The sequence below is a fragment of the Crocodylus porosus genome, unplaced genomic scaffold (genome assembly GCF_001723895.1).
Source record: "Crocodylus porosus isolate Cpor-Errol unplaced genomic scaffold, CroPor_comp1, whole genome shotgun sequence".
In the NCBI taxonomy this organism is placed as follows: Eukaryota; Metazoa; Chordata; order Crocodylia; family Crocodylidae; genus Crocodylus; species Crocodylus porosus.
In genome coordinates, this window is record NW_017728947.1 from 43692683 (window position 1) to 43718288 (window position 25606).

Sequence of the window (25606 nt, forward strand, 5' to 3'; positions counted from 1 at the left end):
CGCAACCAGGAGATGATTGAATTCAGGATCCATTAGGAAAGGAAGGAAGGAGGGCCAGCAGAGTGCACATCCTGGACTTCAGAAAAGCAGACTGACTCACTTAGGGACCTGATGGACAGGATCTCCTGCAAGGCCAGGCTGAGGGGGAAAGGAGGCCAGAAGAGCTGGGAGTACTTTAAAGAAACCTTACTGAGGGTCCAGGAATTAACCATCCCAATGTGCAGGAAGGCTAGCAAGTATGGCAGAAGACCAGCTTGGCTTAGCAGAGAACATTTCAGTGAGCTAAAACACAGAAAGGAAACTTACAAGAAGTAGAAATTTGGACAAACAACTAGCATTGGTGATGCATAGGAGGTGCACAAGGGTGCACCTCCTGACAGAAGCACTGCCGACTCTGCTGGCAGTGGCTGTGGGCAGTCGCTGCTTGCCACTGATACCACCAGCAACATCTGCGGGCAGTCCCTGATTGCTGGCCACCACTGACACTGCCTGCAGCTTCTGCAGGTGGTCGCCGACCACCGGTTGGTGCTTGCCACCCTCCCTGCTACTGACACCACTGTGGCTCCATTCAGGAGCTTCCTGCTCACTGCTTCCACACTGCTGCCCCTGCCTCCACCACCTGCGGGCAGTCACTGTACTCCCCCAGCCTCCAGGGGCATGCATTGTTTATGGGGAGGAGTATAAGAATATTGATTGGGCAAGCAGGGATAAAATCATTAAGGCCAAAGCAGCTAGCAAGTTGCCAGTTGGAGTTGCAGCTAGCAAGGGATATGAAGGGTAACAAGAAGGGTTTTGACATGTCAGCAACAAGAGGAAGACCAGGGAAAGTGTGGGTCCTTTACTAAATGGGGCAGGCAACTGCTGCAGGGCACTAAGGTATGCCTGCTCCTTTAAGGGCAGAAACTGCCCAGAGAGAGGGCCCTAGCAGTCCCAAGAGGCATCCATTTGGAGTGGGACCCAAAATGAGTCCGAGAACCCACAGGGTTCAGTAGGGTTCATCAGGACGGCGCAAAATACAAACTTGAGGGCAGCCTCCCTATTTATTATAGTACAACAAGATGTGACGGGAGAGAGAGAGGGTGCCCATTGGGCAGGATTTGGCATGATCAAAGAGCCCTAGGGGTATCATGGCCATCCCTGGCAACCCCATCCCATGACAGCAACCTAATGACAGATGATGAGGAAAAAGCTAGAATATGAGCCAACAGTATACCCTCCTTGCAAAGGAGGCTAATGGCATTCTGGGCTGCATTAGTAGAAGTGTTGCCAACAGATGGAAGGAAGCAATTCCTCCCTTCTATTCAGCACTGGGGAGGCCACATCTGGCGTACTGGTTGTGCAAACATTTATGCATTGAGCAGCACTACTTAAGTCTTTAATGTTGACAGCAGTAAGAATTCCATGCTTTGTTAAGAATGTGGTGCTTAAATATTTGTAGGCTTAAAGTTAGTGTTTAATAACCTCAAATAAAACACTATGCAATTTTTTACATTTAGATACACAGTTGTAATCCCATGCCAGTTTTTGAAAAAATCCTAAGAGCTTTTAATTAGGAAAATTACACGATTACAGTCAGTTCTCAACTTGCAATATGTCAAGTTGCACCTTTTTGCATTTACAACTTTTATAAATTGACATCCTGTTTCAACTTTCTGATGTCAATTTAAACTTTACAATGCTTTACCTGATGTGACGCCATGCCAGCGAACAAGTTTGCTGAGTCGCCCATCTCCCTGGAGAACAGCTGTCCAAACTTCCTTGGATGCTTTCTTTAGGAAAGCATACAAGACTCCAGAAAAACCTGCAGCCAGGAACCCTTCAGAAAGTCCAAACAAGAGCCCTTCAAAAAGTCCAGCAGTCAGTTCAAAGAAATCCTTTCAAATCAATATGAGTGCTATTTACAATATAAATACATTAACATTGCTATATTACTCATCTATAATTGATCAAGTACAACCTTCTGGGGTATTTTGGGGAAAAATAGGGTATTGGTCCTTGGTTCAGGAACCAATCCCCCATTTATAACCTTGTTTCTTATGAGAAAATTGGTTTCAAGTTACAATGTTTTGACTTACTATTGGTTTCTAAAAACCTCATCTTGTAAGTCTGAGGACTGCCTGTATACAGGAATTACAGCTCATACTGTAGTTTCAGTGTAAGTGTGGAGTAATGGTGAATAAATTAATTGCCATATATAAGCCAGTACCATTAGCTTTGAATTGTAGTTAATGTTATCCCTTGAACATCACCTAAGGATAGCTGTGTGAAGCTAGAATAGTATGTAGCTGCTGAGGAAGACCTGGGTTTTTGCCAGTTTTGCTCACACTTAGTACTACCTTTTTCACAGTGAGACTGCTTGAAACATGAGGAATAAGAATTTGTCCCTAAATTATTATAATACCATCTATACATGATGATAGAAAGAACTGTTAATGAATACCAGCAGGACCATATTGGCACCGAGAATTCTGTAGGTGTAAAAGAATGAAAAAATTGTCAAGCCTCATGATATTTGGTATTTTCTTCAATGCCTCAGCTCATGGAGCCATGTGTTTATGTGAGAATCTTAGTGGTTATTAAAAAAATAGTAATCTTGAATTCAAGGATGGAGAGAAATTCTGAAATCATTAAACACAAAGGTTAAGAAAACAGTCGGCAAAATTTTAAAAAATCCAATATTTGTTTTTAATCTCACATTTTCTGAAGGATTGGACTCACTTTTTGTATGTTTATGATTGGCAATACTCACATAGATGAAGACGTGGATAAAGTAATTCAGTATGCTGTATTATTTGTAAAAGTGATTTATCTTATTAGAGACTTGATCATTAAGTATATACACAAAGTCTAGATGAAAGGCATCTCTTAAATCTTGCATTTTCTCAACTGAGTGCATGATCAAGTAGCTTTAGATGTTTTTAATTTACTGAATTCCAGATACTGTGGTGTTTTTTTACCATACATTCAAACTTATTTCAGATAAGGCCTATTTCCTTCTGCTGTATACACATATTTAGAAGTATAGAAAAGTCAGGCTGCAAGGGGCCTCAAGAGGTCATCTGGTCCAACCCTTTGTTAAAGGTGGTATCATCCCTGTCTAAATTCCCTCTCCTTTGAGGGTCACCCAAGTCTGGACATCTTCCAAAAGCACTGTAGAGCCCTCCTACTAGGGCAAGAATTTAGTCAGCAAAGATAAGCTGGGTTATTTTTTAGGGGGGTTTCTTTCATATTTTATTTTACTATTCCACTTGCTTTTATATGCTGTTCTGTTGCTGACAGTAAGTTGCACTGGATCTTTGTTGGGAAGGTTGGTATATAAGTCTAATAAGTCAATAAAATAAATAATTTGAAACGTGTGTTGTCCAACCTGCTCTTAAAACCTCCAAAGATGGAGATTCTAAAACCTATCTAAGTAGCCCATTCCAATGCTTAACTACCTTCACAGTAAGGAAGTTGTTCAAAATAGCCCACCTTCACTTCTTGCCTCTAGACTAAATCTCATTTTTGCTAGCCTTTCCTTACAAGTGACATTTTCTAGACCTCTAATCACATTGGTTGCTTGACACTGGACTCTTTCTAATTTTTAAGTACAGTGTCCAAAACTTTAAATGGTACTTCCAGTGAGGCCTCACTGGTGCTGAATAGAGCAAGAGAGTAACTTCCTTTGACTTGTAAGTGATGCTCCTGTTAGAACAACCCAGAAGTCTTTTTTTTTTTTTTGGCAAGAAAAAAGCATGCTGTTGGCTCATATTCAGTTCCTCCCAGGTCTTCTGCAGTATTGCAGCCTAAACTAGTTGCTCCCTATGTACATTTATTCATGTGACTGTTCTATCCTAAGTGCAGGACCTTGCACTTGTCCTTGCTGAATTTAATTTAATTAATCTTAGACTATTTCTCCAGTTTATTAAGGTCATTCTCATTCCTAATCCTATTCTCCATGGCATATGCGTTTTATGTTTCTTTGACAGAGGGAGTTTGAGTTGCATTTATACTTTGAGATTACTGGTGAAAAAAGAATAGCAGTATTTTGTCATGTAATATGATTCTGTTATATAACAGTGAGAAACAAAGAACACCAGACAAAAGTCTGCATTTCAAACCTGCATATTTTTTTATTTTTACTGCCTCTATACTCGAAAGACGTTCATTGGAGTTTTCTTTGGCTTGGGAGTGAAACTAGCTGTATCTAAGGCCAAACCATTTTTCCAAGCTAAAATTATAGGGTGCTTAAAACAGAGTTGGTTACAGCCTTACTTATGAATAGTCTGCTGCTTTTTCATACTACAATCTAGTTCTGTCCTTTGAAGGAGGGTGGAGGGGAGGGGTTCAGCTGAGTGTCATATTAGGATTGTCCTGTCTCTAGTTATTGGGATTCTAAGATCTTGACCACATGAGTCTAAGGTAGTGATTCTTAACCAGTGTACTGTGGCACTTCGAGGTGCCTCAGGATTCTTTCAGGGGTGCCACACAATGTTAACACTATTAGGTGTGTAAACATGATTCACAAGAGAATCCAGGATTTCAAATAGGAACCCATAGTGTTAAAAACATTCTGACCTGCTGTGGTCTTTCTGAGTGCTTTGCAACCAAAAAAATGCTTAATTATTTTTCAGTAATCAGAAAATGAGTGAAAACTAGGAGATGGCACAGGAGCAACACATAGGGGGTGCATCTGGGTACACACGCACCCCCTGAGCGCAGCGGTGCATCCCCTACAAAAAGGCGCTGCCGACACTGTTGGTAGTGCCTGTGAGTGGTCACTGCTCCCCCGCCTGCCGCCACCGCTGGCAGCATCTGCGGGTGGTCAGTGATCCCCGCTGGCCGCCACTGCCACCGGTGGCGTCTGTGGGCGGTTACCGACCCCTGGTCAGCACTTGCCACCTGGCCACTGACACTGCCGGCGGTGTCTGCAGGAGCTCCTGCTTACCGCTGCTGTGCTCCCACTGCCACGCTCCCACCACCGCTGTGCCTGCCCAGATGCCGGAGGCATGTGTTGTTCATGAGCTGGCATTTTCTGAGGAGGTAGCTCAAGACTAATGTAGGGTACTTCCAGTCTAAAATGGTTAAGAACCACTCCTCTAAGGTGTTATTTTTCGATCAGTTTAATCCAGCTAGTACAAAAGGCTGTGTGGACCCTCAGAGAGACCCTTTGTTTTTCTGGTCAGTAGAAGAAGTAAGCCTTCTTAAGTAATTCAGAAGGGGCACCTAATTAGCATGTGTCAGAGCAGCCTTGATTAGTTGAATGAGCACCCCTGTGCATGTACATGGGATTTGTGTTCAGAGAAGAGTGAAGGGAGGAGGTCACTTCTGCTTCCCCTGACACCTGCTCCAGAGTTGACTCAGCATCTTCTCCTTCTCTTTTTCCTGGCAGGGCTGTGGGGGGAACTTGAGGGAGGCAGGAAGGAGGAGAAGAGCCACAGAGGAAGGGGACAGAAAACAAAAGATGACAGGAGGCTGTCAGGCGAGCCTGGGACAGGAAACAGGCTGGAGACAGTGCGAAGGTCCCATGGGGTGAGGAGCTGAGCACAGGCTCTGTCCCTTCCTCTCTTTGTGGCACAAGTGAGGCCGGTCTAACGGGGAGGGGGGCATGGTGGGGTGGAGGCCTACTGGTGCTCTCTACACACAGGGCTGAAGGTCACCTGCACCCGTGGAGGGAGGGGAGGTCGGAGAAAGTGCTGGTCATTTAAAGTGGGTGCCTCAGGACAGGGTGTGTGTATGGGGGAAGTGGGGGTGTATCTGTAGGACAGTGGGGGTACAGTGTAGGGGGAGTGGAAGCAGCTGTGGTGTGGGGGGGATGGAGGAGGGAGTTGTGGAGGATGCTTGTGGGTGGGTGGGTCTGTATTTGTAGGACTTTAGGGCTGTGAGAGGGGTGCGTGGAGGGGTGTGTGTGGACGGTTGTGGAGGATGCACGTGGGTGTGTATTTGTAGGGCTGTGCGGGGGGAGGTGTGGAGGATGCTCGTGGGCAGGGCGCGGGGGGCTCTGGAGGAGGGGTGCGGGGGTGCCTGGGCGCGGGGCCCCCTCTCTGAGCCCGCAGGTGCAGGCGGGCTCGGACTCGGGCCCGGGACGGGCGGGGCGGGGCGAGGCGGGGGCGGCGCTGGGAAGCTCAAGCATGTGACTCGCAGCCGCCGCGGCTCACGGGACAGCGCGGCTGCGGCCCGGACGGCGGCTCCCGGTCCGGAGCCCGGCGCCCACGGGTAACTTCCCCCTCGCTCGGCTCAAGGAGGCATCTGCGGGCAGGAGCCTCCTCCCGGCCGCTGCCGGGCCGGTCCTGGCTGGGCCCCGTGCCGCCTGGCCTGGCAGAGCCGCTCTCCCGCGTTCCGGGCGCCCGCTCCTCCGTGCCGCCCTCAGCCCCAGCTCTGCCGCTTGGAGGGCGCCGCGCTCCGCCAGATGCGTGGCCCGGGCTGTGGGTGTAGGGAGGGCCGCAGCCCCAGCTGGGCTCTGACATTTGCCTGGGTCCGTCTGCTGTGTGCAAGGTGCGGGGTGCCTTCTGCTTGAGTCCAGCTCCCTTGCACCCAGGTTTGTCCTTCCTCGAGCTGGGCCCACTGCCACTGCAGGGGAGGCTCTGCTTTTGGCTCAACAGGTAGCAGGCGGGAAGGCTCCCACCTCCCAGCACACTCCTGCCCACCTTGCCCCGGGGGTGGAGGGATGGCATCTAGGCCTCTTCCCATGACTTGGCCACTCCCGGCATCTCTGCGGAGTTGGCCGAGTCATGGCTGTAGGAGTAGTTCTGGTGGGGTGGATGCCGATCCCCCCTGGGCTTCAGCTGAGATAGCAGAGACAGGGGGTGACATCTAGCAGGAAATGACTTCTGGTTGTTTTTAACCCCCGGCCAGATGGGATTTGAAGATTTTCACTTCTAGGTCACTACATACCATTTCAGCCCCTTTTGCTGTTGATTTCTCTGCAATCCCCCTGTGGAGCATTTTATCCTACATGGGAGCCTTTGTTTCTGTGTGCCATGAAATAAAAGAGATTGCATATCTGTATTTGAACGTTGAGCACTTGCTGCTATTTGAATTATAGGTAGCTGGGAATTTGAGTATAGCAGTTACATGGTGAAACAAGATGGTCCCTGGCCTACAGAGCTCATGGTCTATATTGTGACCTTAAACAGTAGGTGTATGAGACGGGCACATAGGTGTAGGATTTTTAAAGGTGAGCTGTCTGTTAAGCTAGCAAATTATCACACATTAAGCATAGCAGAGTTCTTGCTAACTACCTTCCTAGCTGTTGTCAGATGTGGAGTGGAGATATCTGTTTAAATGTGTAATGACTTTGTTGTTTCCTTGTCCTCCCCTTCCCCTAGTGTCCCTTCTGTTGGTCTCATCCAGTCGCTGCATCTTGTCATAGCCTTGATTGTGAGCTTTCTAGAGCAGTGTATCTGCCAAAGTGGAAGTTTTAGGTTGCCTCACATTTTTAGAATGTAAGAAAAATTCTACTGGGTTAGACCAAAAGTCTGTCTGGCTCAGTATCTTGTCTCTAACAATGGCAGGTAGAGGAAGATTTAGAGGAAGAGTATTGAAAACAGGTATATGTAGCTTGATTAATCCTTCATCATCCCCTAGCAGTCGCTGGTAAGTTACACCCCTAAAGGTTGTGTTTAATAGCCCGTGTTAGCCCCTCCATAAATTTGTTTAATTCCTTTTGAACCCCATTTGTGGTATTAGGCTTTGCAACATCCTGTGGTAATGACTTCCACATGTTAATTACTTTGTTTTAAACGGTATGTATTATAACTGTCTCATTTGACTTACAGTTCATTATGCGTAGGTCTGTAGATCCATCCCAATGGGTGCTTCAGCTTGGAGGCAAGACCAGACCTGTCACCACTCACTGACAGCAGGGGAGTGTCCCAGCCCCATAAGATTGTTTTTCATCTCCCCAGTGGCTGACAGTTCTACCACAGGACTCTTCTGAGGAAAATTTCAAACTTGATGTCAGCTTTCTGACTAACAGCTTGGCTTACTTGCACTCTTTTCCTTTCTGAGGCATTTGTAATGACTGGTGCCTCCACAGGCTTCAGAAAATAGCTTGGGTAATGAAAACGAGAGGCCAAAGGAAAGGTCTGTGTCTCCTGCTACATACTCTTGTTAAGTATCTTGTTGGGGAGCTTGTCTGGCTCTGTAGGAAGCATGAGTCTCCCTGCTCAACAGCTCGGTCTGGGTGGTGGTGTCTGAGTTACACTGCCCCAGGAAGGAAAGGATGTGGTAGCCCTGGGAGTACTCCATTCTCTAATCTCCACCCCCCGTGAGAATAAAGTAGGATGAAAAACTGTACCTGAACCCATATAGCCAGCACTAAAAGCCCTGATCATGACTGCAGAGCTTAGCCAGCATTTCTCCTTAGGACCTTAGGTTGTGGATGAAGATGGTGATGCTAGTGCCAGGAAGCATGGTAGGGCCAAGCTCCCCCCTCTCTAACAGGTCTGCCAAGTGATTTGCAACTGATTTCCCTGGCTGGGGCTTCTGAAGGGAATACAGAGTCAGCTTGTCTATGTGGATCTGTAGCAGTAGAGAGTAGCTCCTCCTGAGGTGACAGTCATTCTGTAGGTTAGTACCTTCCTGAGAGACCCTGCACCCCATCTGCTGATTTTATTTATTTATTTAGGTCCTCCTATCCCCTTCCCCAAACTTGAAGGTTAGTTCTGAATAAAACAGGGGATAAGATAATTAATTATATATATATAAATATATATATAAAAAACCAAACAAAAAGAGAACAGACTCGGGTAGAGTATGCAGTACTTTGAAATTATGCTTTGGCTGATTGCGCTTCCCCTAGACAAGCTGCGGCCCTCTATCCCTCCTTGTGTTTCTTGGGAATGTATCGTAATGGAAGACTGAGATTTTTTTTTTTTCTCTGCCTCATTTAAAAGTTTAGGAAAATGCTTGACTGTTGCTGCCAGTTACCAGCACTGGATCACAATGCTCTTGTGCCTGCTGCCATGGACTGCAACACTTAAATATTCAGGTTATTCTACAGAAAGAAGGCTTTTTTTGTGCTATGTTTTATTGGACCAGCTGTATATTTGGGAGACCTGTTGGACAAGCTTTCAGGCATAAGGTGCTTCCTCAGGTGTGAAGGGAAGCAGACTTGGGCTGAGCAAAATACAAAGAAAAGATTTCATGGAAATGCAAGCAGTCTGAATGGAGGGGGACTGTGAACTAGGGACGAAGTAGTGTAAACAGGAGCTATTCTAAGACAGAACAGTAGAATTTTCAATCTAGTTAGTGGCAGAGCAACACCGTTAAAAAGGGGGAGTAGTTACTACCGGTGAAGTTCAGAAAGACTGGCAGTATTTGTAAGGTTGTAATGAGCCATAAAGCTGCTGTCTATATTTAACAAGACTTTTTAACTGTCCAATAGAGTGATGAATTTCTGTTTCCAGGCCTATCTTCTGGAGTTGTTTTCTAAATTCCCTTTGAGCATGAGGATTGTTGGGTAGTTCTTGGTTTTGCTGCTGCAGTTTAAGGCCTTCTACTTTCTTCCCTTAGCAGCTGACCATGGAATGAGGAGGAAAGGGACAAGAGCCTACATATGAAAGAACAAGCAGGCAGCAAAGAGTCCCTCAGCTCTCCATTTATTTATTTATTTTTTCCTGCTCTTCCATCATCTCTAGTTTACAAGGAAGGAAGATTCCTCAGTGTGCATCAGCCCAAATTCAGACAGGTATCACTACTGAAGTAAAACCTGTTTTCTGTTGTGGTTAGGTATTCAGTATTCCTAAGGTGTGGAGAGGGGCAGAATTTGGATCTGCAAGAGTAGCCTCTTCACTTTACAGGTATATGGGACCTATGTCACTTGGATCTGATGCTTGAACAGCTTGGTTTCCAACTTCTAGTGCAACTATGGAAAACAAAACTATTCAGTTATTGCCTGGGAATGCAAGGGACTGGATTTGATGGCCTGGATGCCTCTTCCAGTCTTAGTTCCTTTGTCATATGAAAAGTAGATTTAGAATCCTGTCTGCTGCCAAATACTATAGAAAGGAACACAAGTTAGATGACAAGGAAAAACAGTCCTTGACTTATGAAAATGTTTCTAACTGTAATAAATCCTGCATGTTGGTGAACTTGGTATCTGCTTTGAGTTTGTCAGTTTGCAAGTTCCTCAACCAGCCCTATACAGGTTTCCCTTGCTTTATGCGGGTCCTGTATGTATGGATTCGTTCTTAAGTGATGACCCTTTTTATACCAAGAAATTGTTATATGCAGGGTAAATTCACTGGTATGCAATCAGTGTGGTGAAAGCCTGCAGTCAGCTGCTTTGTGTGGTGCACTGTGGGAGTGATGGACACGAAAATATAGTCTCCTGTGTGGATCTGTGCTTTTTCCTCATTGTGTGTGACTCGTTTCTGTAGTTGCCATCCTCATTACGATAGTGCCCTGTGCCTTGTGTATATTGCCTGCTGTTGGTGAGTACCAAAATAGTCTTGTAAAAGTGGTAGAAATTGGTCTGGGGGGTCATACAGTTGAGGTCTTGGAACATATTCCTATTTGTTACATTGTAAAGTGTACTTTATGCAAAGTCAAGTTATGCACTGTTTTCCAGGAATGGATGTTAAGCATAAAGCAAGGGAAATCTGTATAGAATTAGACTCTGGCTGGTTATAGACTCATTCAGTTCGGAAGCAAATGGCCATTTTTTTTATGCTGGACATTGCAAATCATACCCGAGTGGAGTGCATGTGGCAAGTCATGCTTCCTGTCAATTAAAATTGACTTCTTCCTGATAGCTACTGGTTCTAAGCAAAACATGCATTTTGAAATAGGGAGCTTTCTTTGAGGTCTAGTACTTCTATCTGTAATTAAAACAAGGAGTCCTCAAAGTGAATGCTATCAACCATTATATTATATTCAAGAAACATTCCTCCTCCTGTTTAGTCTTATATCCAGTCCTGGGTACACACACTGTAGTCAGAGAAGTTTCTTTCTATAATGAGATCTGCTATGAGGCCCCATAACCATTAAAGCAGACATTTACTAATGTTCTGTTTATTGGATATTCAGTTGTTAATAGTTGCTGTTTTTCAGAAAAGTCTTTCCTTGATTTTGTGCTTAGAGGAAAGTGGAGGATGTATTGTAATGTATATCATTTTGGATGTCCATATTTGAAACATGATCCTACTTCCAGTTTAGGAGGCATATTACAGTGACAGTTCCATTGGAGACTAGGGAAGCTTTTCCGTGCTAACCTAAAAGTGTCCTTTCCACTTGTTAATAAGGTTCATTGATCTGGCCAGCCCTGGAGAAAAATGGATCGGCTAGAATAGAACTGTTTGGACACTTCAGAATATCAAATGATGTTGATTTGTCATTAGGGGAATTTTTTTTTCCAGTGTTGTGAAGCTGGAGAAAAGTTTGTGTATGTGCCTCAAAGTATTATGCTACAGCTGGCAATTTAGGAACAATGAATTGAATCATCTTTGTTGTGGGAGTTATCCACAGCAGGAGAGATCTTTAGGATGTAGGAACTTTCCATGCTACCAGTGATGATTGAGTCAGATTTTGCAGCCAAGCTGCATACAGGCTGAAATATCCATTCTATTGGACATGTAAACTTCAGCTTCGACCTGTAGATTCTAGTGGACATGATTACCTGAAGATCAAGAAGTTTTTAGGTAAGCACACGTACATTTTGCTATTACCTCAACAAAGTACAGTTACCTCAGTTAGCTGCAACTAGGACCAATTTCCAGGATTAAATTTGGCAGGATGGGTGCTGTCGCAGGACACTGAAGTGCCCTGCTCCTAGAAAGAGGGACAGGTGCTGGTTGCTGGGGCAACCGCAGTTGGGTCAGCTGACCAGAAGGGGGCAGGGCCTGGTCTATATAAACAGCCTAGGCTGAGGCCAAGGAGGCAGTTCCCCTCTGGCAGCTGAGGAGGAGAGAGCTCTGCGGGAGTAGAAGCTAGATGGCCTGAACAGCTTCGGTTGAAGACTAGGGGAGCAAGCCCTGGTAGGGTTTTGAACGATGGCTAGCCAGAGGGCTTAAAAATTGTGTTTTAGCCAGATGGCTTGGAGTTTGTTGTAGCCCAGGGGCTTGAGTTTTCTGTTGGTAGTTGTTACACCGAAGGACCGGGTGAGGCTGTAGGGGTTGGAGGAGGCCTCATAGGAGCTCCCCAGTAGTGTGGGGGTTCCTGGTGCCGGAGAGGGTGCTGCGTATTGGGGTGTCCTGACCCCGGCCCCAGTGTGGGCAGTATCGGGAGGGGCCCAGTGTGGGCCCAGGCGAGAAGCCCCAGTGGGGCACAAGACCCAGAAAGGGGGTCTGGAGGCCAGGCACGGCTGCAGCCATCTGAGCCTCGATTGTGAGGAGCCCAGTGGGCATGAGACCTGGGAAAGGGGTCTGGGGGCCAGGCATGGCTATGGCCACCTGAGCCTCGATTGTAGGGGATCGCGAGGCCAGGCTCCAGTGGGGCGGCTAAGACAAGCCCAGAGGACGCCTGTGGGGGCGTGGGCTATAGCAAGGGGGTGCTATGAGGGCGTGGCAAAGGAGTTTGAGGAGACAACGTCCGGTACATCTGAGAGGTTTGGGGGTGTGGTATAAGGGGTGGTAGGATCCACGCACAGCCCATAAGGCTGGCGGGGGGGCACCGAATCAATCTACACGGAACGGGGCCAGGATAAATAAGAGCACCATGTCCAAGGGACAAAAGGCAGCCTCCCTTATAATACTTTTGTCATCAAAGATGTGGCGTGCGAGAACGAGGGTGCTTGATAGTCAACTTGGCACGGTAGGGGGCGCCAGGAGAGATCATGGCCGCTCCTGGGTCCCCACCCTGTGACAGATGCACATAATGTTGTTAGCTCCAGAGAAGTTGGCATATTTCGGCAGACGTATAGTTTACTTTCATTAAAATGAATGTGGTAGTTTTCTCTAATATCCCTCCCATGGCTTTTCTTTTCTGACTTACTGCTTCTGTTATGGAAGACCTTTTCTCCATACGTGGAGGCCAGACAAATTCTTCCTGCCTAGATCCACTAACAGTGAGGAACATTAGCAGTCAGTATAGCTTGAATTTTTAAGTCTTAAAATGCCAAGATTTTCTGTAAGGAAGAAATACTTGCTGCTTGTAGAGCCAGGTGAGAACATGTGTAGAAATCAAGCTCTTTGTGTTACCATTTTATAAAACAGAGCCTGGAATGTTCAGCTTTGTTCATGTTATTTGGAGGAAAGACCAGCTAAGTTGGAGAGCATCCAGAAAAGGGCAGGAAAGATCTTCTGTTATGTCTCAGGGAGGGAGAATTCTAGGTTCATTTATTGAGAGGATGTTTAAGATGTGTTGTGGATAAGGCATTAAACTAGCAATTGATCATTAAAATCTAATTCTGAGTTTGTTGAACAGACCAAAAATATGGGGTTACAAGTTTGAGGAATTACCTCTTGGATAGAAGTGGTGACAAGATTGAATAGAGTCTGAGTAGAGTTATGTTTAAGTTGAAGCCTGGAGCAGCTCTTCTCTGTGGCATATAATTCAAAGGGGTGTTAGTAAGTTTATTTGCTCATGTGTAGCTCACCCCCATAATAGTGAGCACATTTGATATTTTTGGATGGGGAGCCTGAAAGAGAGAACCTTCTGTTGAGGTGAGTGAGTGGAGGCAGCTAGGGAGCTGAGCTTATTGTCAGCCCTGTGAACAATATAAGGCTCATGGACCAACCTTGTGCACTGAATCCAATCCCACATGATGGATCTGACCTATCGCATCAACTCTGGGACTGCACGCTAAGTTCAGGATCATCTGCTGGCTCCAGGAGCCATAGGTACTGACTTATTTTTGCCAGGGTGTGCCTAAGATAATGGACATGTGGAAAACTGTATACATCTCAGGTGATGGGCCTCTTCCCAAGGAGGGGTCAGGGCCCTTGGCGGGGGGCCCCCATGTACCCGGTGCCTCTGCCAGGAGCCATGTGCTGAGTCTGACCTGGCACACAGCCCTGGAGCCAGAGTGTGGTCCCAGTCTCAGAGTGCCAGTTCTGACCAAGTATGAGGCTCTAAAGCCAGTGCATGGGGTTGGACCAGGCATACCAGGGCTAAGGCTATGTGCTGAGGTGCAGCTGTGGATTAGCTCCATGAACTGGTGTGATCTGGTGCATGGCTGTGGAGAGGAGCTCCCTACAGGTCTGGAAATTAGGTGGGACAGGGGAGTGGTGGCAGCATTAATTGCTATGGCACCCAGAGCCACAGCAATTAATACTGTTACCACAAATGTGCTGTATCCCCATCTGTGCCCTCCCCAGACTCATGGGGAGTCTCTTTCCTTGTGTATAATACATACCCTGATTTTTCCCAACTGGCTTTGAGGGGGAAATGTGGGTTTATATATGAGAAAATATGGTATTTATAGAGGTAGTCCAAGACTGCTGGAGTCAGGAGACTAGCTAAGTGGCTGCAGGATTCTTTTTGTGCACAAAATATGTTTGTTATCTTTTTGAGTTTAAAAAGCTAAGAGAAAGTGTAAAATTTTTAAAAAGCTTAAAACTAGCCATGCTAAGAACTTATATATCCAAGCTTTCCCCTCCCTTCTGATATGATGATCCTGCAGCTAATTTAGGTCCCTGCATGACTATCACTTAGATGAGATAGATTGATTTAAATCATGATTAAAATTCGTGATTTTAAATAACTTACTGTAGTCTTGTTTTGCATTGTTACTTTTTAATTACTTTCCTACAGGAAGGTTGAGTCCCAAATTATTTTAGCCAGTTGCCACCAAGTTTTACTCTATCTATGCACATTTATTTAAGCAGTCATTTTCAAGCTAATTTATTTAGGTTCTTAATTTTTATTATGTTACAGAATGGTGAATATCTTATTTCTTATTTACTACATCATGGTCATTGTTGCTTGCAATTTGTGTCAAGCTTCATTTGAATGAATATTGGAATTCAACTTAAATTCACAAGAATAACTTTTTTTAAAGCAGTTTAAATGAGGCTACTTTAAATGTAAGAGATACATAATAAAAAGTAAGCTTTTTATCACAATATTTTCTGATTATTAAGCAAAAAAGTATTATCTATTGAACTGACCATTTTTCTGTTTGCTTTGATAAGCATGGCCCTCCCAGTTTTTAAATTAGTAGAGATCATCCTCGCACCACACTTTTAGTCATAGTTTGGAAGACGAAAACAGACTTTTCTGCTTTCTGCTCCTTTTTTCAACTTTGAATGTAGTTACTTAATTGCATGAATTGACATGCACAAAATATGGAAATGGATTATGCTGGAGGTCAAGTAAAGGAGGTCTCCATACATTGGCATCCCAGCAACATAATTGGAACCTCAGAGGGTTCTTCCAACTATGCTTCTCCCTGCAGCAACTAGGGATGGAGACTCAGGAGAAACTGAAGAGAGAATGGAGCCCCATGCCCCCTTTTCCTTTAGGCTCCAGCAAGCCTCCCCTGACTTCTGGACCTATGGTGGAACTTTCCCAGTGCTCTTGAGCCATCAGACTGCTCCTGGTGTAGGGATGAAGTCAGTAGAGATCCAGTCACCCCTCAACACACATCTTCTCCTGAGTCTCAATCCCTAGTTGCTGTAAATAACGTTTAAAAAAAACGTAAAATTGTCAGGTACTCTGAGAGGACAAAGTCTGAGTATGTCATGTACATGCATCCCTGCAGATTACTCAGAGAACCTGCAAAGCTGGAGCTACAGCTGAGTTTTGCAGAGCATATGGAAGGTGTGCATGCACACGTACATTTTTATATAGAACTGAATTTTTTGTGGGACTTTGGTTTCACTGGAGGAAGTGTGTGTGATTTGGGAACTCTGTTATATGTACCTTAATTCCTTTCTTCTTGAGCGCTGTTGAGGTGAGTCCCAGGGATACATATCCATGACAAACTCAGACCTTGTCCTCTCTTGAGTACCTGACAATTTTAGGGTTTTTATATTAAAAAAAACAAACAACAAAAAACACCCCCCCCCCCCTAAAAAAACAAAAACGAAACAAACCAAAAAACAAACCTTTTGTATTTGGGCAACTATAGAAACAAAACTCTAGCACAAGAGAAATACATGGGAATTGTGTAAGGTTGGAACCTCAGTGTTAATTGGTGTTTCACTGGTTTGTTAGTTCTTTTGAGAGGCCTGAAGCCTGTGCATACCTCTTGTCCTTTCTGGATTTTACTGGTGCTCATCTGCTTGCATCTTAGGATTTGTATGCTTTGTTGGGGCCCTTGTTGAATTGAGTTGTGCTAGGGTTGGGGCCTCTGGAGGCACCTGGGTCTCCTGAGTATTTGGAGCTATCCTGTAGGAAATGGGAGGCTCTTGTTTCCCATCTGGTGGGTGTGCCCTGACTGCAGCCATTTCACTGGCTGGCCTAGAACCAGCTGACTCTGTCTGACTCCAGCCTGTTTTCCAGCTGAGCATTTGTGGTGATGTCAGATGCTGGGAGAAGGGAACATGACTTGGCAGGACAAAGTCTGCAAAAGTTCAGCTCCACATTTGGACCAAAGCCTTGGAGGGAATTAGACCTGCACACACACTCTGTTGCACAGACTGTTGCATGCCCTCTCACACGCTCTTTCCCTGACATGCAGATCCTTTCTCTCTCTTATGCACAGATATTTCACTTTGTTTTCAGTTTGAACATTCACTGTAAATCTGCAATTTCCTCCGCCCTTTCTATGTGTGTCTGCAGTATTTAATGGAATTTGAACCACCTGGCAGAAGAGGGCTAGTCAAGCTGACTAGAGGCAGGAAGAGCATAATCAAATACAGAGCGAACTTCCCTTAAGCACAGCTCCTTCCCTTAATGCTCTTGCTCCTGTCCTGTAGCTTTCAGCCCCTTTCCCCATGTTCCCTTACAGTTCTGGCATACCTATTCATTATAATGCTTTTTTTCCCCCATAGTAGCTGTTCTTTTGCATTCCATTCTTTGCTGTACTATTCCATTATCATAAATGGGAAGGCGGCAAATACTGCTCAATTGTTTTTCTGTAGTGAACATCCAGGGATTATACCAAGATGTACAATAGCTGAGCCTGCTTCCTTCGAAGTGACTTAAGAACCAGTCTCAGTCTCATCTGCTTTAAACAGGCCATGTTTCTGTGGTACTGTCTTGCCTTCCTGCCATTCTTTTGCAAGTAGGTGCGATACTTCTGTTAATATAATTAAAACATTTTCCCACTGGAATTCAGGAATTGGGGTCTTCCTGCCTATTTCTCAATGCAGTACCAAATCTTATTTCTCCTTTGGTCCCTTTGTATTACAGTAGCATGTATAGGCATCTATTTATTGGGATCACTTTGGAATAGGAATCATACAAATGTACTGTGAAAAGACCCTGCCCCAAAGAGAATATAATCTGTTATAACAATATGTAACAGGCTAATAGACCAAGTTGTGCAAGGAAGAGAGGGAGGATGAATTAACAGAGGACTGAGCAAATTCCTGCAGTGTAAGCATTGCTGATGCCTCCTTTATTCCACTTCTCTGTTCTCAACTCTTCCTCTTGCCCTTGGGGCACCAGAATTCTGTTTCACAGAAATCAGAGATGGGGAAGAAGAGTATGAGAGAAAGGAAGGTCTGAGCATGGAAGGAAGAGCCAGGCACTTCTGAGTTGTCTGTGACTGGTGTGACTCATCTGATAGCCTTGGGCAAATTGTCTATCCTCCCTGCTTGTAAAATAAGGATAATGTTATTACTGCTTTTATTATTCTTTACTTTAGTAAGTATTGACATTTGTCCTTGTCATGGTAACAGTAAAAGGGTGACACCAAGGAAATAGTCTAGGACAGCCCAGCAGATGCCGTTATCTTTTGATTGTTCTTTTCTTTTTTTCTCCCTTTCCTTCCTTTCCATGTATAATGATTGGCTGCAGAAGGCATTTTTGATTGGCATAGATCATGAGTTGTACTTTCCTTTATGGGCGTAAAGGGGATTAAATTACTTGTTTTTTAAAGAACTTTGCAGATGAAAAAGTATTAATGAGTTTGTTGTTATCATCTTAATTTTTCACAGGAAGCAGGGCAGGATTGAGCCCTGAAATGTCAATTTCTGGGGTTTATCAAATTAGTGGAGGCATGGTTTTGTCCCTCTTCCCTTGTACCTCACTATCATAAAAAGATTCTTGGCATTCAGCCTTGCCTTTACATTTCTCTCGTCTCTTTTCAGCTTATAGACAGTTTTCTAGTATTGAGGTAGTGTCTTCCCAAGTCCACCTGGAGAGGGTTTGTGACCACCTATAGTGGGGGTTCAAGGCCTCTGGGATCATTGAGGATTGGGAAAGGAAAGTGTAGGATCCTGTGTTAGGTCAGCTCCCTGTTCTAAGATGGTAGTGCCTTTACATCACTTGACAATGAATGGAGAATTTTGCTTCACTTTTCATTTTTGCAAGTCCCACTTTAAGATCTATGTGTTTGTCTCCAAATACCTGCCCTTGTGTTTCTCCCCGTTCTGCCATTCTGAAATCTGGGCATCCCATAACTGTCTCTTTTTGAGTTGCATTTTCTGGGAAGAGATGGTGTAAAGACTAGCTGGCTATCATGGTTTTACAACATTGAATAACTAGCTCTGTTTTATGCCTTAAAGTTCAGAGGTGGGTACCATTGCTTGAGTAGAGCTAGAGAAGAGATCCAGCAGAGCTGCATACTTTTCAAATTCATTGTCTCCACTGACATCCAGTGGCATTGGAAGAAAACCAGACCAGGGCTGGATCTCTCTCTCTCTCTCTCTCTCTCTCTCTCGTTTTTAAAGCTTTTATGTTGGCCATCATGTACCATTGGTGCACTTAGGTTTTCATTGCAAACCAGAAACGTAGTCACTCAGCTTTTATTCTTCAGACCAGGGTTTTGGTTGCAAGGTGGTTTTGCCATAGGATATCTTCCTAGTCTACCTGAAAGTATCTCATGCCTGGTCCATACTTAAGTTTTTTTTTTTTCTCTCTCTCTCTCTCATATTGCTGTACTGATTTAAAACAGTGAAGGGAAAAAAATTGCACTCCTAACCAAAAGACTGGTGCTGACAAACCTCTAGAATAGATTCAGTTACACTGGCAGAGGAGCCTAATTGTCAGCATTGAATTATTGTATTTGAAGAATGGTTGTAAGTGGTATTTCTAGCAAAGGCCCCAGACTTTGTATCCCTTGCCACACACTCCTCCCAAGAGTGGATCAGACTTGCCCTTTGCTTCCTTGTTGGACAGCAGGGCCTATTGCTGTGCTCACTCTGTTCCTCCTCCTGGGAGGAGCACGGATGGGACTTTTTCCTGTTCGAAGCCCCTGTCAGAGTCAAAGCCCCGATTGCGTTTCCTGCTGTCCGAAGGTCAGTGCTGATAGGGAGTCAGTCTCATGCAGAACTGGAGTCTGAGCCAAGCTTTTGGGGTTACTTTAGTTCAGCCATAGAATAGCAAGATTTGCTGCTGTTCTCCCTTGCAGGTGCTGTAGGGGCTGGTGTAGACCCTAGTTGTGCAGCTGGACCCTTTAGGTGCCTGTCGTAGTTATACATTTAGGAGGGCTGACTGCCATTGCATCAGGTGTGTGAGAAGATCCACTACTATAGCCTCTCCCTCTCTAGACCCCATAGTGCCTTAGTTCCTGTTCTTCCTGAGGTTGTGTCAGTTGTAGATTTCTCTGACACTTGGAACCCCAGGTGATAGGTACAGTATAACATTTGCATTAGAAAAGAGTAGGATGTAGCAAAGTTAGGTGGCTTTTGCCAGTGTTTAGTGGAGCTTATGCAGCCAACGCCACCAGAAATCCCAAGCCAGTGAAAGTGGTTGATTGCCATCCTGACCCCATCTTTCTCATCATCACTTGCTTGATGTCATACAGGAAAAGAGGCCAAAGGGAGCACTGTGTGCAGTGTGAATGAACTGAAGTAACCTTTCTTCCTTTCTCCTTCCCTCAATTACAGGACCAAGAGCATCTGGCAGGGAGGGAAGGAGTGGGAGAGCACAGCCCACTCTGGGACCTTGCTGACCTGAAGGCATTCACTTTTTTTGCTAGCTCCTTATGTTGCTGTGAGATCTTCAAAGCATTCTGGCTAGCACAGACTAAACTTATTTTCATAGACAAGTAAGGCTAGAAGGGATTGAACCTGCAACGTTTATGTGAATAACACCACGTTCTAACCGACTGAGCTAAACTTCAGCTGTTTGAACTGAAGAAAGACAGGAAGAAAGGGGACAGGCAGGAAGGGGAAAGTAAAGCTTTGTTGCAGGACCAGGTAGGTGAGCTGCAAATTTTTATTTCTGTAAGTGGAGCAATTGCTGGTGTGGCTTAGTTCTTGCTGTCTCTCTCTTGCTCTTCTCCCCCTTTCCCCCTGTGGTGGTATCAGGGTTGCCACATCTTATTCCTGTCTGCCTCAGGGCATTTTCAGAAAATGCTGCCTCAGGCTGTTTGGAGAAGAACAGTGGCTTGCTTGCTCACAGAAGAACTTGGAAACGTGTGGTGCTATGTTTTGTGGACAACGGCAAGGATTGAAGTGCAAGAGATGTCAGGAGAGAGCATGTGAACAGAAAGGAGGAGTAGAGAGAAGCCACTGGGGCTGATCCTGGCTGAGCTTGAATTACTATATTTGTCATTTGTATTGTGGTAGTGTAGCCCATGAGCTCCCCAAGTCCAATTATCGTAAGCATGGTGGAGTCATGTAGCAGAGAGACAACCCATCTTTGCTATTTTTGGCTTGGATTTCTTTGTGCATGGCATAAGCCTAAACTGGTCCCAAGTCTGCTGCTGCTGTTCTTTTTTACAATATGAGAAGGAATTACTGAGGATTTCTTACTGAGACCAGCTAAGTTCTGTTAAATACCTAGGGACCTCTTTGCTGCTGAGGCACAGTGGAGGGGCAAGACTGGTTTGCAGCGATTGTGGGGGGGGTGGGGTGGGAACCCTGTGATATGAGAACGTTAGCTGCCTCTTTCAGACCCTCTGCTCTTGACAATTACTTTATTCCTCTCCCTAGTTTTTGTACCTAGCACAGACCTTGGCATGGGAGGAGTAATGAGGGAGCGATCAAAGTTATACCAGTCTGCTGGGAGGCTCTGGAAAATTCTTATTTCCTTCCTAAACATTAAAGATGGGAAGGTCTTGTTTGATCACAGCTTCTGTCTGTGGGATTGGTCACTTGAGGGAATGTTCCAGGGCTTTAGTAAGTCTGTTTTTTCAGTATCCCAAGCAGTGACACTTCCCCACCTGCATTAAGAGATTATTCCATGGTGTAACAGATCTTGCCATTAGGTTGATGTTTCCTTGTAAATTTCCCTTTCTTGGCTTCATCCTGTTCTTCTTTGGTTCACCCTCATGTCCGTCACTCCTCCCATCACTTTTTATCATTTGCAGTTGAAATGCTTTATGGTTAACCACTTTTGTATGCCTTGCATTTTGCTGCCCCTGTCCCCATCCCCTGTTAGTCACGTGACATGTATTTTAGTTGTTTTAATTTCCTCTGTCTCTGCTCATTTTTATTCTCTAAATTGCCTGCAGTTTGTGGACATCATTCTGGTACTGACATACCAGACTTGACTACATTGTTTCAAATGGGTTCATCTTCGAGCTGTATAGGGATGGGGAGTCTCTGTCAGAACTTAAGCCCTGGATCTTGAGTTCATCTTTCTTTCCCCAAAGTTATATAAAGACAGATTATTTCCCTTCTCCATCTATAGTTTGTACAATTACTGGCTCTGTTACCTGTGCTGCATTGTAAACCCTTATCTAATTAACTATCCTGTCACCCAGGCATCAGTTTCCCAGGCATGTCCAGATCCTTGATGGGATTGATATTGGGTTACTTTTTCCTATTAAGTATTAGCTTGATAGGCAGAGTCACACTTCTTATTTTTCTGTGTGCCTTATATTTCTGCCTATGAGCCTTAATTTCTTTAAGTATTCTGGGTTATTTATCTGCCCTAATGGATGTGAGACACTACTTCCCATTTAGTATCTGTTAAGCCTGTCAGTAACATACTGTTCACCCTCTTGCAGATGATGATCGTATTAAATCAGATCCATACTACTAGTAGTTCTCCACAGCAGAGGCTGGGAAGAGAGGGGGTGCCCTTAGAGAGCAAAAGGAACAAGTGAGCCCATGAAGCATTTAAGAACTTTTTTTTCTTCCTAGGGACAGGGTCAGAAGAAGCACTTTTAGGAAGTTCGTGAAAACCTCCTGGTTAATAGAACAGAAATTTGGGTCATCCTGGCATCAGCTGTTCTTGGACTAAGAGGGAACAAGTGTAACTGAATGTCCTTTCTGGTTGCTCTGTCAGCCTAGTGCTGTAACATTAAGCCCTAATGCAATACCTCAAATGTGATTTCAAGGAAGATTCTTCTGAAGTATTGTGGGTCTTGCTTTCATATTTAGGATCATGTCAACCGTTAGGGTTAGGGTACATGTGAAGTACATGTCAGCAACTGTGGAAGGAGCCTAAATACAAGATTTGGATTCATGTCTTAAGTATCTGCATTGAAGGCTAGGTCTCCCTATCGCATGCACTTGTGTGCTACTCATTTACACAGTAGTACAATGCAAAGGCATAATCCTATGGACCATAGGCAAAAATCTGTAATGGAAGCACAGCTGCAAAGTAGTCTTGCAGATGCACAGTAGAATGCACTTCCAAGTAACCTGCTAACCTGGGCAAAGGCAGATAGGCATACTTGTGGTTAAAATCTTTCTGAAAAGCTCCAGCATTTCTTCTGAGTATTTGTCATTGGGAAATAAGAGGTTCTTCTAGCTTTTGCCGACTTGTGCTCCCGTTCTTGTTTTGATAGCACCATTTCCCAAGTTTAAAAGAGCTCTTGCCTGGAAGTGTCACATTAAAGAAAATCCTGATTTATGCTTGCTGAGGAAGGCTTGTAGCTTTGGGGACTAAGATTTTTTTCAGTATGCAGTGGTCCTTCCAGGAAGGACAGGGGAATTTGTGTAACTGAGGATCGGGGGAGGGCAGACATGCTTAGTACAGAGAAGTCATTGTGATTGCATCTGGTCTGCCTGGCTTATTGTGTATACGCTGTGCTACCAAAGGTCGTGTCGCTTTATTTATCTCCCTTGAGGTCAGGGGATAAAATTTAGACCTGCCTCTAGGGCTTGTGATAGATTGATTTGGTTTATATACCACCCTTCCCAACAAAGGCTCAGAGTGGTTTATAATAAGAAAACAAAGTAACTTATAAAAACAGGAGATTTTTTACAATTTGAAAAGTAAGTACTGTCAACATAAAACAGAATACCCCTGAACAGTATCCCAACCTACCATTGTTGGCCAAAAGCCTAAGCAGCACTTCTGAAAGATGTCTAGGCTCAGGCTTCCTGACTATAGGTAAAATGAGAGGCTTCTAGAATGAATGGAGGAGAGATTCCCTGATTTTTGAGGAGGGTTTTGGCTGGAGGATGAGATGGATGTTTCTAGAGGGCAGGAAGGTTGGGAGCACTTGCTGCAGGAGCCAGGACTGGATGCTTTGGCTTGTATCCTGATATTTTTGTGACACTTACGCTTCAAACTGTAGCCGGAGCGCTGAGTTTGGAACCTTTGGTCTCTGACTTGTTCGGTCATCTCTAGGAGAGGTGGGGGCAGGAGCTGCTGCAAATTCATTTTGTAAGTGTTTGGTGCCTGTTTTCAGATGCGAGCAATTAGGGCTAAGAGAAAACAGATGCACTAAGGCAAACCTAATGGTACTCCTTCACTGGAGTCTGTCCTCACTGCATTATTGTTCTGGAAGCTGTTTGGAAGCAAGGCACTGCCCCATCTTTTGACATTTTTCCAGCTCTGCTTTCCAGAACTGGTACTGGGGATTGGGATAGCACAGCTGCTTGTACAGTTCCCTTTTGCAGGTACAGTTTGCATTGTATTTTTACACCTGTAGTTGAGTTTGCATTGCAACTCTAGGTACTTGCACTTCTAACAAACTGATGGCTCATACAAAAGAAAGAGTGAGCTTAGCTCTGAAAATGTGTGCTTAAATCTTCATGGTGTTTTCCTGCAGCAGTTCCTCATGACTTGTAGAGGGTAGTAGAAATCCTGCTCCTGATAGGATTGGCCTCAGGCTGTGGTGAGGTGAAGGGTGTGTTGCCTGTCCTGTTGTTAGCAAGTGGAATGGAAAAATTTGGGTTGGTTTTGAGGTATGAGGCTCCTTATTTGGCTGTGCTCTGTTAACATCCCTGCAAGCTGAGCCTGAGTACGGCCTCAGGGAAGAGGCATTGGGACAGAGAATTTAAAAACATTTCAAATGGAAATCAGCTCTGCCACTCCAGTCACACTGCCTTCCCATCTGTCTGGCACCTGCTGCTGTCGCACTGCTAGGGCTGTCTGGCCATAGCTGCTGTAGCTGTCCCAGAAGGCCTTCTGTGATGAAACTGCTGATTCAGCCTCCCCACCCAGTAAACAGGTGCTACTGTTTGTATTTAAGTTGGGCATCCTCACCCTGAGGCTGCTACTGGATCTACAAAGGGAAAAGAAACATGCTGTGCCCTGGGGGAAGCTTGTCTGTAATATCTCTGCTCTCAGATGAGTTCACCGTCCCTATATCAGATCCACTGCTTTCCCCCTACCCCTATTCTGTGGATGACCGGAAACTAATTGAGTATTGTAGGGAAACTTCATGTCTTAAGAAAAAAAACAAACCCAGCCTTCTTTGCACTGAAAATGTTTAGCTGACAGCAAGTTTAATTCTACCTCTCTGATTTGGTTTGTTTCATTCATTAATGCGATCTCTTTGGAAATGTCACCAGGCAAATATTCCATGTCTTTCTCTTTGGCTCTGGGTGTCTGGCCCTCTTCCCTACATTCTGGCATATATAGCAGTTCATGGCTGTGCTGAGACTGCCTAGTCATTGAATTGAAGGCAGCAGGACCTGAGTGGTGTCATTCAGTTCCTCAAGTGCAAAATTGTCCCTTCCTCTAGTAATACATGCGGTGTCACTCTGAGCTGTGTGGTAACTCTTTCAAATAACTAATATTTGAATGAATTCTGTTGTGTAGAGATGTACTCAGCAGACTGTCTCCTCAGGGTAAAATGTACTCACTCTTCTGTATCTCAAACCCAGACATGCCTGGAGACGCTGCTTGCAGCTGTACCACTGAGTCTACATGGGGCCAAGAGCACTCTGTAAGTGTGGGATTCTTTCATCTTGAGCTCCCATCCCCAGATATACCCACCAAAGCCTTCTGCTAGCATTTATATCTGAGTAGCTTGCAAACAAGTTTGTACTGTCTGCTTTTGTGCCTTTGGGCACTGGAAGCCTTCTTCCTTTAATCCCAGGACCAAGTACTTTAGCTTGTGATCCTGCATATAGGGTTACTTTATTCTTTCTGACAGTTCAGGAGTTTCCCTACTGCTGCCATTGCATTTCTTTTGAACTGTCTTTTTCTTAGATAACTCAAAATGTAGTGAATGTGTGCCTCAAAGACAGAAGGGCTCTGTATTCCTTGCAGGCTCCATATTCAGTCTAAAGTCTTATTTCCACAGGTCATGCAAATTGATATGGCCTTTGGGTGGAGCACACCTTGCATTCATCATTTGGCAGAACATAAGGGAACCAGACAGGAGTTCAGGAGATTCAACATTTCATCTCAGTGTATGTTTGACGGCTCTGAAAATTGCTTTATCTTTAGCTATCCTACAAAAGTTGTGCTAGTTTCACTAGATTTTTTTTTTCCTTTTAAT

The 25606-nt window shown here is 44.8% G+C and overlaps 1 protein-coding gene across 4 annotated transcripts in view; it reads left to right on the forward strand.

The window, feature by feature from the left end:
- The first annotated feature begins 6101 nt into the window (after positions 1-6101).
- Positions 6102-25606, forward strand: part of NR1H3 (nuclear receptor subfamily 1 group H member 3) — a 39061-nt gene continuing 19556 nt past the window's right edge. Inside the window, exon 1 of one of the 4 annotated variants that reach the window (XM_019552012.1) lies at positions 6102-6195. The gene's annotated coding sequence lies outside the window, so the exon portion shown is untranslated. Of the gene's footprint in view, positions 6196-7875; positions 8065-11936; positions 11958-19945; positions 20172-25606 lie in introns of those variants that run through there. The other 3 variants (XM_019552013.1, XM_019552015.1, XM_019552014.1) reach the window with 3 other exon arrangements.